The sequence below is a fragment of the Dicentrarchus labrax genome, unplaced genomic scaffold (genome assembly GCF_905237075.1).
Source record: "Dicentrarchus labrax unplaced genomic scaffold, dlabrax2021, whole genome shotgun sequence".
NCBI lineage: Eukaryota > Metazoa > Chordata > Actinopteri > Moronidae > Dicentrarchus > Dicentrarchus labrax.
This window is the reverse complement of record NW_026136709.1, coordinates 12,843,476-12,853,144: the sequence shown is the minus strand read 5'-3', so window position 1 is coordinate 12,853,144 and position 9,669 is coordinate 12,843,476. Positions and strand designations below refer to the sequence as shown.

The following is a 9,669-nucleotide window of genomic DNA, read 5'->3' as shown; positions in this document are numbered from 1 at the left end:
TCAAAGGTATTTCCAGGAGAGGCCAATGTTTTTCCTACCAGACTATAATTGTGCTGATTTACACCAATGGCTACAGAAACATTTAATTTCCCCTCCTCCCTTCAGCACTAAACTTTGTCCTTTACTGCAGCACAGGCTCACCATTGTATCTCTGCATTACGATAAAGAATACACAGATAAGTGGAGACTCGTAGCAGACAATGGCTTTTCTATTGCAAGTGTGGGTAATCGTCTTGTGGAGGGAGGCACTGTGTTTTGGCAAATTGCATCAGATTCATCAGGCTATAGGCATCCCCTTTCCTGCTCTCTCCTCAGGTTTCCTCCGCCCCATCACAGTGAGGGGGCCTTATAGTGCTGCCCACTCTCAATAGGCAGGGCTGACGCTAAGATTTCAGATGCTGGCCAACCTCTCAGAGGGAACAGGTGTCCCCTCTGTCTGCCTGTGGTCGAGGTCCCGTGGTGGAAGCATGGGAAAGGGCAGCCACCGCAGAGGTTCTACCCCAGCGGACAGGTAACAGTGCGCCTTTCAACTCAGCCTGAATTCAGCTAAATTGGTATCCTTTTAGGAACCACGGGAAGCAGTTGGAACTAGAAAATAAAGAGCGGAAATTCGCCCGGCGATTCCCAGTTGGCTTGAGGAGTATGGTGCTCTCACAATGGGAAAGGAGAGAAACTATTTTGATGTGTAAATGAGATAAGAAAAAAAAAGGGGCTTTGGCCAGGACTGCTTTACTTTGTTGCTTTAATAGAACAGACGTGTCTATATGAATCATGCATTCATTGAATTCAAATAAATCAACAATTCAGGAATAGTTTTTTTGGTGAATTTGAACTTGATGAATTGTACTGACATAATTTCAGTGAACACAAACAGACAATCAACATTTCCTGGGGACATTTTTTTGTTTTAGACTGACATGAGACATGAGGGATTTTGGGCCTGGTGGTGAGCAGGTCATTTTGAAAAAAAGATCAAAAGAGAAGCAGTGTCAGCCCTGAAGCTACCAACTCATCAGTGTGACCTGTGATCAATGGTGCAGGTGTGGAGGAGAACACCGGGGCAGGTAAATATCTCAGAGGCTAATACCTTTAACTACTCATTAGGTACAAATCTGTATCAACTCTGAAGGTACTCTGAAGTCTGGAAACACTTATTTCTGTCTGAGTAATTAATATTTTTTGTGCTGCAACAGTTATTAATGTTAACTCTCACTGACAACACACTCACCTTCCATTCATGAATGTAGCCCAACATAAACAGCTAAATCATCAAAGTCAACCACAGCCACAAGGAAACTCTGGGGCAAAGACATTTGCAAATGTCATTTGTGACCTCCTCGCTCAAATTCTGCACAGTGATAATATATCGGTGGGGATGCCATTAAAAACAGTTTCAAACTCCTCCTGGATTCATTTGCGCTGACCCAGAATGCAGTATTTTCTTAACACAAGCAGCAGGCTGCTTTGATGTTATCTCCCTATCCAAACAGTGGAGGGCCGGCCGGCTGCCCCTGCCCCGCCTGTGGCCGCGGAGGACGCCGGCGTCGATTAATCACAGTGAAGCCTGCGAGAGCGGGCTCATAAATCGCCTTTCTGCTCCTTAAACAGGAGAGTCCCAGGGCGCAGAGCCGTCATTTATCAACACTCTCCCCTCTGGATGAGGAGTAAATAAAACTCTGAATATGTAACAGAGGGGGAAGGAGAGGGTTGTGTCCTGGGATGTTGAGCATATCCACTGGTGTAATGGTAAATAAAGAAGTGCCTAAACTGTGACCTCCCAGCAGTCATCAATTTAATTAGTTTATTCATTGAGAATTCTCATTAAACCCTTCTTTCCTTTAAAATACCCCACATCAGTTTGGGTGTACTTCTATGCAGTCCATACAGTACATTTAAAGAAATGTATGGATCATTAAACCACAAAGAGAGTTTAAGAATCCCCTTGATCTGTGATCATTCTGATTAAAGGAATAAATTAAAAAAAGATAAACATTTCACTGTGTCATTTTAATAACCTTTCTGGAGCTTATTTGAATGTATTTATTGTCTTATTGTCTTATAGGCTCAGCATTCTGAGTCATTCATATTTTGGATAGGAATTGAAATAATCAAATTGATAATTAGATTTTTGTTTTGTTGATTGGCAGAAAACTATTATGACAATTAATTGAATATTTAAGTATTTTTTCCCAGCAAGAATAATTTCTGAAATGAAAGTGTCACCTTGGGATTTAGGAAATTGTTTGTTTTTTGTTTTAATCATTTCTGACATTCTACAGACAAAGTTAGTCATTGAAACTGAGAAGATAATCAGCAGATTAATCAATAATGCCCTGAATATGTATTTGGCATCTTTTTTTAAAAACCTGATGTTGTCTTTAGTCAAAGCTGTGAGGTAGAGAAACAAATAGGTGCTATAGCTGCATAATGTTTCCCTCAAGTGGAGATTAAGAAAAATGCATTAGTTTGGGGTTGAGAACTGTCCCCAGAGTGATAGTATGTGTGTTTCTAACTATATACACAGTTTATGTATAGAACAGACAGTTCTGGACAACCACAAACTCAGAGAGCTTCTCAGTCAGGTTTTATACTATATTGAGTCTGTTATTTTGTATAGAAAAAAATGTACAAAATAGCTTTGTCGTAGTGATGCTACATATTCAATATACTCTTGATCAAGGTTCCTCTCAGGACAAATGTATGGATGAGTTTCCTGGCTTACTGGTTTAGCCATATGAACTTCTGTACCTCTGATCTGTCCCAGTTTTCTTTGTGACACTCTTTGCGATACCAGTTGGCAAAATGGTTCAAATTTCACGTTTTTCTTAACACATGGACACACATTAACATAAACACAAATACAGCAGTAATTCAGTTCTGATATCAGCATTTATTTGGATTCCACATGCTACATACATTGCTTAACATAAATTGTCAGAAAGCTGTTTACATACTTGTGAATTAATTTTACAACAGAACATCACACTTTGAGCTAACACCATACAAACAATAAGGAATGAAGCAGTTTCCCAGGATTTCTCTTTTGGACTGGCTAGGGGTGTAAACATTGCTCCGTGTGTCCGGTAAAACTGGAGTCCTGTGAGAGTCTGGGAGAAGCAGCAGCAGAAAGCACTATCTCCATCATCGGTGCTCACCAGGCCTGTCCTCAAACTGGCAACCCCACAAAGCCTGCCCGGAGACAGATGACAGCGCCACAAAGACAACACAGGTGGCTGGCTGTGGACCACCTGGAGCAGAAAAGCTCGGCCACACTAAGATCTCTGGGAGATCACTGCAGAAGAGAGAGAGAGAGAGAGAGAGAGAGAGAGAGAGAGAGAGAGTTTGTTACTGGGGGGAAGAGAGAGAGAAAATTATGAGGTGGGCAGACAGTGAAGAGTAGGATGAAGAAACAAACAAAGGATAGCAATGGAAGTGAATGAGGGAAAAGGAATAGAAAGAGCTGAGCTGGGGCAAAGTTGCAGGCCATCTTTGAGGATCTTTCAAGGAGTAACTTCTCTAGCTAGCAACTCCAACGCTTTAAGGAAATAGAAAGGCATTTTGGTAAAAGCACTTATTTACTTGAGTTAGATCAAGGATTGAAATCAATCTCATATCTGTATGGTAAATATGAAGCTACACAAACTTAGCATAGTACAAACATTGGAACTAGAGGAGAACCCCTAACCTGGGTCTATGTTGTATGTACACATAAGTTTTGTATGGATTAATAGACAAAATGTGTTTACTCGGGTAAAGTTTTATTTTAGCTCTTTCCCCACATTTCCAGGCACTAAGCTAAGCTAAAATGATATCAATCTGCAAGAAAGTGCATCAGTCAATTTCCCAAAGTGTTAAACTATTGCTTTAAGAAACTCTTAAAGAAAGTTTTTTTAAGTAAATATTTTAGGCAACTGCCAATTTTTAAGATTAATACGGCAAGCAAAAATATTTTGAATTGCACTGATGTATAATTAGGGGATCTTATTATGATAAAATATTTCTTTTTATTTTTAGATTTTCATCACAATATGTTAGAAAGGACATTTCAGCATATAATGTCCGCATAAATAATAAAAAAATACCTTTTTACCACCAAATGTCATCTACCTCCATACTATTATTTATAGTGATGGATAAGCTCATCAAAGCTAACCCCATATCTATCACCAGCATCAGTGAAGGACTCGTCTCAAATGTCACAATAAGGTGGCTTACATCAAATTTGACCTCTCTCTCCTATTTCCTTTAACAATACCATTTAATAACGATATGGTCCGTCACGCTCCATACTGCGATTACATGCCCTCCTTTCAAGAGGTTTTCTCCTGACCAAGATGAATCTCTCTTCATGGCTCTTGTTCATGCCCACCTTTGAACTGAGGGAGATGCTTTAGTGCCGTGACCTCAATCCATTCCCCTTATAGAGAGCAGTGAACATTTATCCAGACAGCACAATCCCCTGGATCAAATTCTTCAGCATGATGGAGAATTTCTGGAGCCAGTGGGTCTTTAAAGCAAAGATGAACTTCCAGTGAAGTATAGCAGACTTCATAGCATTTTAGGCCGTAGTTCAAGTTTTCCTGTGCTGGACATGACCAGTGTTTAGTCTCTACAGAGATGGAAAAGGGTAAAAGGCAGGGAGAGAATAAAAATAAGTCAGACAGAGCATTCGTGGGGGACTGATTAGAAACACAGAAGAAACCTGTGCTCGCAGCAGTAGGCCAGGTTCAGTGTTTGACCTCCTGCTATTGTCTGTGCTTTTACATGGCAGTAACAGCAGATATGACCTTACCTGCTGCTGCGCTGGAACATTATCAAGGCAGATTGATAAGCTTCCCTTCTTTCATCACATTTGAAGCCACTCACAGGAGGATTCCTTGAAAAAAACACAAAGTGGAGAGTCTGTTATACTTCTATAATCTATGTTAGCTTTGGAAAACATTTATTCCCCTTCCACTAACTCTAATTCTCTTGGTTCCATTGCAACTCTTTTTGAGTATCTTCATCTGGTTCTGTCCTTTTTGTCATCAATATGTCTTCTTTTCTCCTTCCCTTGTCAGCATCACTTCTCCATCTCCCAGGCTTCATTTTTCAACCTCTTCATCTCAATATTTCCCCCCCCTTTTTGTGGCCCAATCTCACCTCATCAGTAGCGCTTCCCTACATGCACCGCAGCCTCCTGTGTATCCGCGCGTTGCATTTGGGTCCAGGCCCGCTTGGTGGGAGCACTGCACCTCCAGTGCATAGCCTGACTGTCTGCAAGCCTCCTCAGCAGCTGTCATGAAAACCAAACAGACACTCTTAATTGGTGTTCCAGACTTAAGGAAACTGGACTAAAATATTTGCATAATTTCACAGAGGACGGAGGAAATTGTTAAAACATGTGAGCCGAGGCTCTGGCTGCTGTAACCCTACCCGGCAGGCCGAGTGGCTCTTGGGTGCCACCCAGCGCCAACGGTGCCAGGAGGGAATGGTGGGGGGGCAGGGGTGAGGGGAGGGCAGTGGAGGAGAGAGGCGAGGAGTGAAAAGGTCATACTGGCTGATCCTATTAGAGTGTCTCACCTTCTCATACTGCTCAGAGCCAGAGAAGACCTGACACAGGCAGAGCCCAGCCTGCAGTATCATATGAACACAACACTGGGTGGTTCTTGTTAGGGCAAACAACTTCTTTTTTTTCCCTGAAATTACTTCTGTAGCTTTTGCACATAGAGTGTGCACATGGATGATTGTATGTTTCTGGATCATATAGAAATCCTACTTTTTAGTAAATAAAGCCAAAGTTTAAAGCAATTGTTGTGGTGTTGTTTTGTCACTTTGACTTTGTATGCTGTAATGAAAAACAAATTAATTGGTTAGTTAGCAGCAGTGAGCTGGGAGGAAATTCTGGGATTTGGGGTTAGCCATATAAGCTTTATCAAAACCAGGAAGTTTACATTTAAGTAATTAGCTCATTCTCATATGAGGTGAGGTTTGACAGAAAGAATAGAATAGCCAGAGATAAGAAATCAGTAGAGGAGGATGCACTGTCTTGGAAATGTCAAGAATCTGAAAGACCAGTTATAAGCTTTGCCTTTTACTTCAGACTTCTTGGTGGAAGGTCCATAAATGTATTTAAGATTAAATTATATTGTGTTAGTTGACCCACTAATTATAGTGGACTGTAGAGATTCGGATGTAAACCAGACGAGCCTAATGGTGGGGGAGGCTGGTTTTGTTAGGGGGCTGGGACAATTCAGAGGAACCATCTTTTCATTAATGGATTCTTCAGCTTGAGGTTCTCTCATGTGAGGAATACCAAATTCAGAATGAGAGACAGGGTTGAGCATTTTGTGCCCAAATGGGGTGGTCTTTAAAATACACTATCACTGTGAGGTGATGTGTTTGCAGCCATATAGAATTTAGGAGAAGTAGGACTGTGTGGATTATAAACTGTAATGAAATGAGAATCAGTGCATAATGGTGAAAGAAAGGAATAGCTGGAAAGCAGGAGAGTAAATATTTGTGTATCCAGACAATTGTAGAATTCTAGTATATGTTTCTAGGAAAATATCAATAAAATATAAACAAAAATGAAAAAAAAAACCTCAACATTGTGTAAATGAATATCTGCACATTCATATTATAATACAATACAAAATAATACAACAGAATATGCAATTCCCTCCAAACTACGTTGTTCTCTCAACACATTGTATTAATGTGTATTAGTTCATATTAGTATTAATGCAGCAGGACTCCAGCCCTTGTCCTCCTCCGCCCTGGTTCCCACATAGTGAACCAGAGTGGTGGGCGTTCACAGTCACAGCTGAGGCAGGGCAGGGTAATTAAACTAGTCTGGGCCATGTGGAAAAGACATAGAGCTTTAAATGCCCTCACTGGAGATAACATGAGCACCATGCAGATAGATCACATGGGAGCCCCCCGTTTACTGGGGATGCCAGCTGCACTGAGACACTGCGGCAAGCTTTGTCACCTTGTAAACGAAAGAGGAGAGACAGAGAAGTGTGGGGAAGTCAATGAGAGGTACTACAGTATGTCTTTTTGTTGCACACCAGAGGCAGAGGGAGCAGAGAGGGGAACACAGGGCCTGAAATTGCACGGTGCTTAATAAAAACGCGGAGGAGGCTAGTATGAGACGCATGAAGTAGCTCAAACAAGCATCAGGTGTCTCTGGGATTTCAAAGGAAATTTCATGCTGCAAAACTGTATTTTATGGTTCTCAGCTAAGAGAGATCGTGAAATACAAGCCTATTATTGTTGACATTGGATATTATTTAGTTTGGGGAATTTTTTGTGCAATATAGATGCAAATAAGCCGCCACTGTACCTACACTTCAGTATAAGTGAAAGGGCAATTTACAAATTCACCTGAGCTACAAGTAATTATTATAAAAAACTGCTTTGTATGACTGAGGAGTGATTAGATCTAATCAAGTGGAGATAAAGTGAGTAAACAGATCATGAAACATCCTCTCCTCATGAATACAACATAATTATTAAATGATTACGGTGATTACACACCCACCAGGGTTTGTGGCGTGTCTTCATTATCACGCAGATTAATCAACGCCACAGGCTCAGGCAGCAGGCGCCTGGAATACTCACAGTGCAAGAAAGATGCGTAATGAGGTCAAAAAAGAGAACATATACCATTTTTTATATATAGGCATTTTTTGACACTTTACCATATAACCATTGTACAGAAAAAAGCAAAACAGCTGTAAAATATCAGTTAAACAAAGTGATCCTGTGTAATTACTGTAGAAGCAATAGTTTTGATTATTGATTATGATGACCAGAAAAATCACAATTTAAATTAAATTTGTACGCTAGGAGTTAACTGGTGAATAACTTTTAGGGAAACTGTATGTGGATGTTGTGTATGTTCATCACAATGTATAAAGGAGTGCAGAACAGTTACCTAGAAATGAGTTGTGTCTCCATTCTGTGGCGCAAATTAATCAGTGTCACAGGCCCAGACAGTGGGAGAAAGATGATGGATGGAAAATGTCTGCATGGTAACCATGTGATGCAGATAACGGAAGAGAGAAAGGCACTGGAAGAGACTGTGTGTGTCTGTGCATCTATGATGTAGTGATAAAGGGGGAGAGAGAGTGTGTGTGTCTCTCTGATGCAGAGAGGAAGGAAGAGACAGTGAGAGAAACACAGTGCGTGTGTCTTTTCAAGTGTGTGTGAGTATGTCTTTCTATGATGACAGAACAAATGACCTCCTCTGTCATGCATGGCCTTGAGAAACCTCTGTGGATTTAGGGCTCCATCAGCCTGGGGGGCTCTCTGGCTGTCCTTGGAGCTGCCTGCTTGTCTCTTTCCACACCGCCAACTAGCCAAACAGCAGGGTCCTCCGCCTCTCCCACGGGTCAGGTCCCTCTCAACCCCCGGCCAGCTTTGATCTGACGGACAGCAGAAGGGGGTCTGAGGCAACTCTAAGCTAGTGTGTGTGTGTGTGTGTGTGTGTGTGTGTGTGTGTGTGTGTGTGAGATGGGGTAGCAGACAGAAAGGCAGGGGGATGGTCAGGGTCAGGTGGGGTCAAAGGCCGACGTCCATCTCAACTGTCCTGTTTTTAGCTATAGAACAGCTACACTTGTACGAGCATACACTTACATATATATATAAAGACATAGAGGTTAAAGCTGCTACAATTGAGAGTTTAAAGCTGCTAGGATCAATATTTTTACAATACCAAAGGACCAAGTTACAATGTATAATCTAAAAGGTGTTTCTCATAGTGAAAATCATTGCCAGTTTCCATTAGCTCTGCAAAGTTTTATAGCTACTTTCAGCACATTGTTTTGGTTTCCTGGCCCCTCAACTTCACTATTTTGATCCACTCTCACAGTGCCAGCAGCACAGAAGCTGTTTTCAGTTTAAAAAGCCTTAAAAACCGACTGTACTCTCTCCTGCCCGGCACAAAACGACAGACTGACAAAGTTAGATGTGGAGCAAAGACTAGCTGATGTGGAGCATTTAACATTTAAAGAACCACATATTTCCCTTAAGAATTAATGGAAACCAAAACATATCTAAAAGAAGAGTGAATATTGGGCTAATATTGACAGATGGACAGAAACATGACAAATTAATGCTACTGTTGCTACGTGTCTGTTAGACGTTTAAACAAATAAACTGTTCACTTATACATTTTAACAACTTAAAAGGTGATAATGTTGTTTTAAGGCTTATTTCTGCTGCCTGTAAGTGGCCAAATTAAAACTAAAATCTGCTATATTTTGTGTCATCATGCTGTAACCAGTTCTACCTTCTGCTCAGGGTGATTTTAGCTTAATTTGTTTATTCAGTACATTTATGGATTCAGCAAATGAGTTAAAATTGACTGATTATCATAAATTATTTACAAATTGCTGATAGTTTCACTGATATGTCATATTTTGAGAATAAATCTGAAGAAAAAACACACAGGGAAAAATACTGATGATGAGTCTGATGAGAGTGCTCACCTGTGTGAGTGGTTGCCTTTCTGTGTGATCGCTGGGTAGGCATGTAAATCTCCACATGTGCCCCTCATGCCCACGCCTTTTCCCCACAGGCAGCCTCTCTGACCACCACACAGCCATCAGCCCTCCACTCACTTCTACCCAGGACAGCCCCCTTTTGAAGGCTGAGTAATTAACGTGCCATCTGATACACCAT

At 41.1% G+C, this 9,669-nt stretch overlaps 1 long non-coding RNA gene across 1 annotated transcript; it reads right to left on the bottom strand.

Annotated features, from left to right (window-relative positions):
- Nucleotides 1-2,870: 2,870 nt before the first annotated feature.
- On the bottom strand, nucleotides 2,871-4,460 carry LOC127369240 (uncharacterized). Its single transcript, XR_007886042.1, has 2 exons — nucleotides 4,370-4,460; nucleotides 2,871-3,292 (listed from the first exon to the last, which is right to left on the bottom strand). It is a non-coding gene; the product is annotated as an uncharacterized LOC127369240 (long non-coding RNA).
- Nucleotides 4,461-9,669: the final 5,209 nt, after the last annotated feature.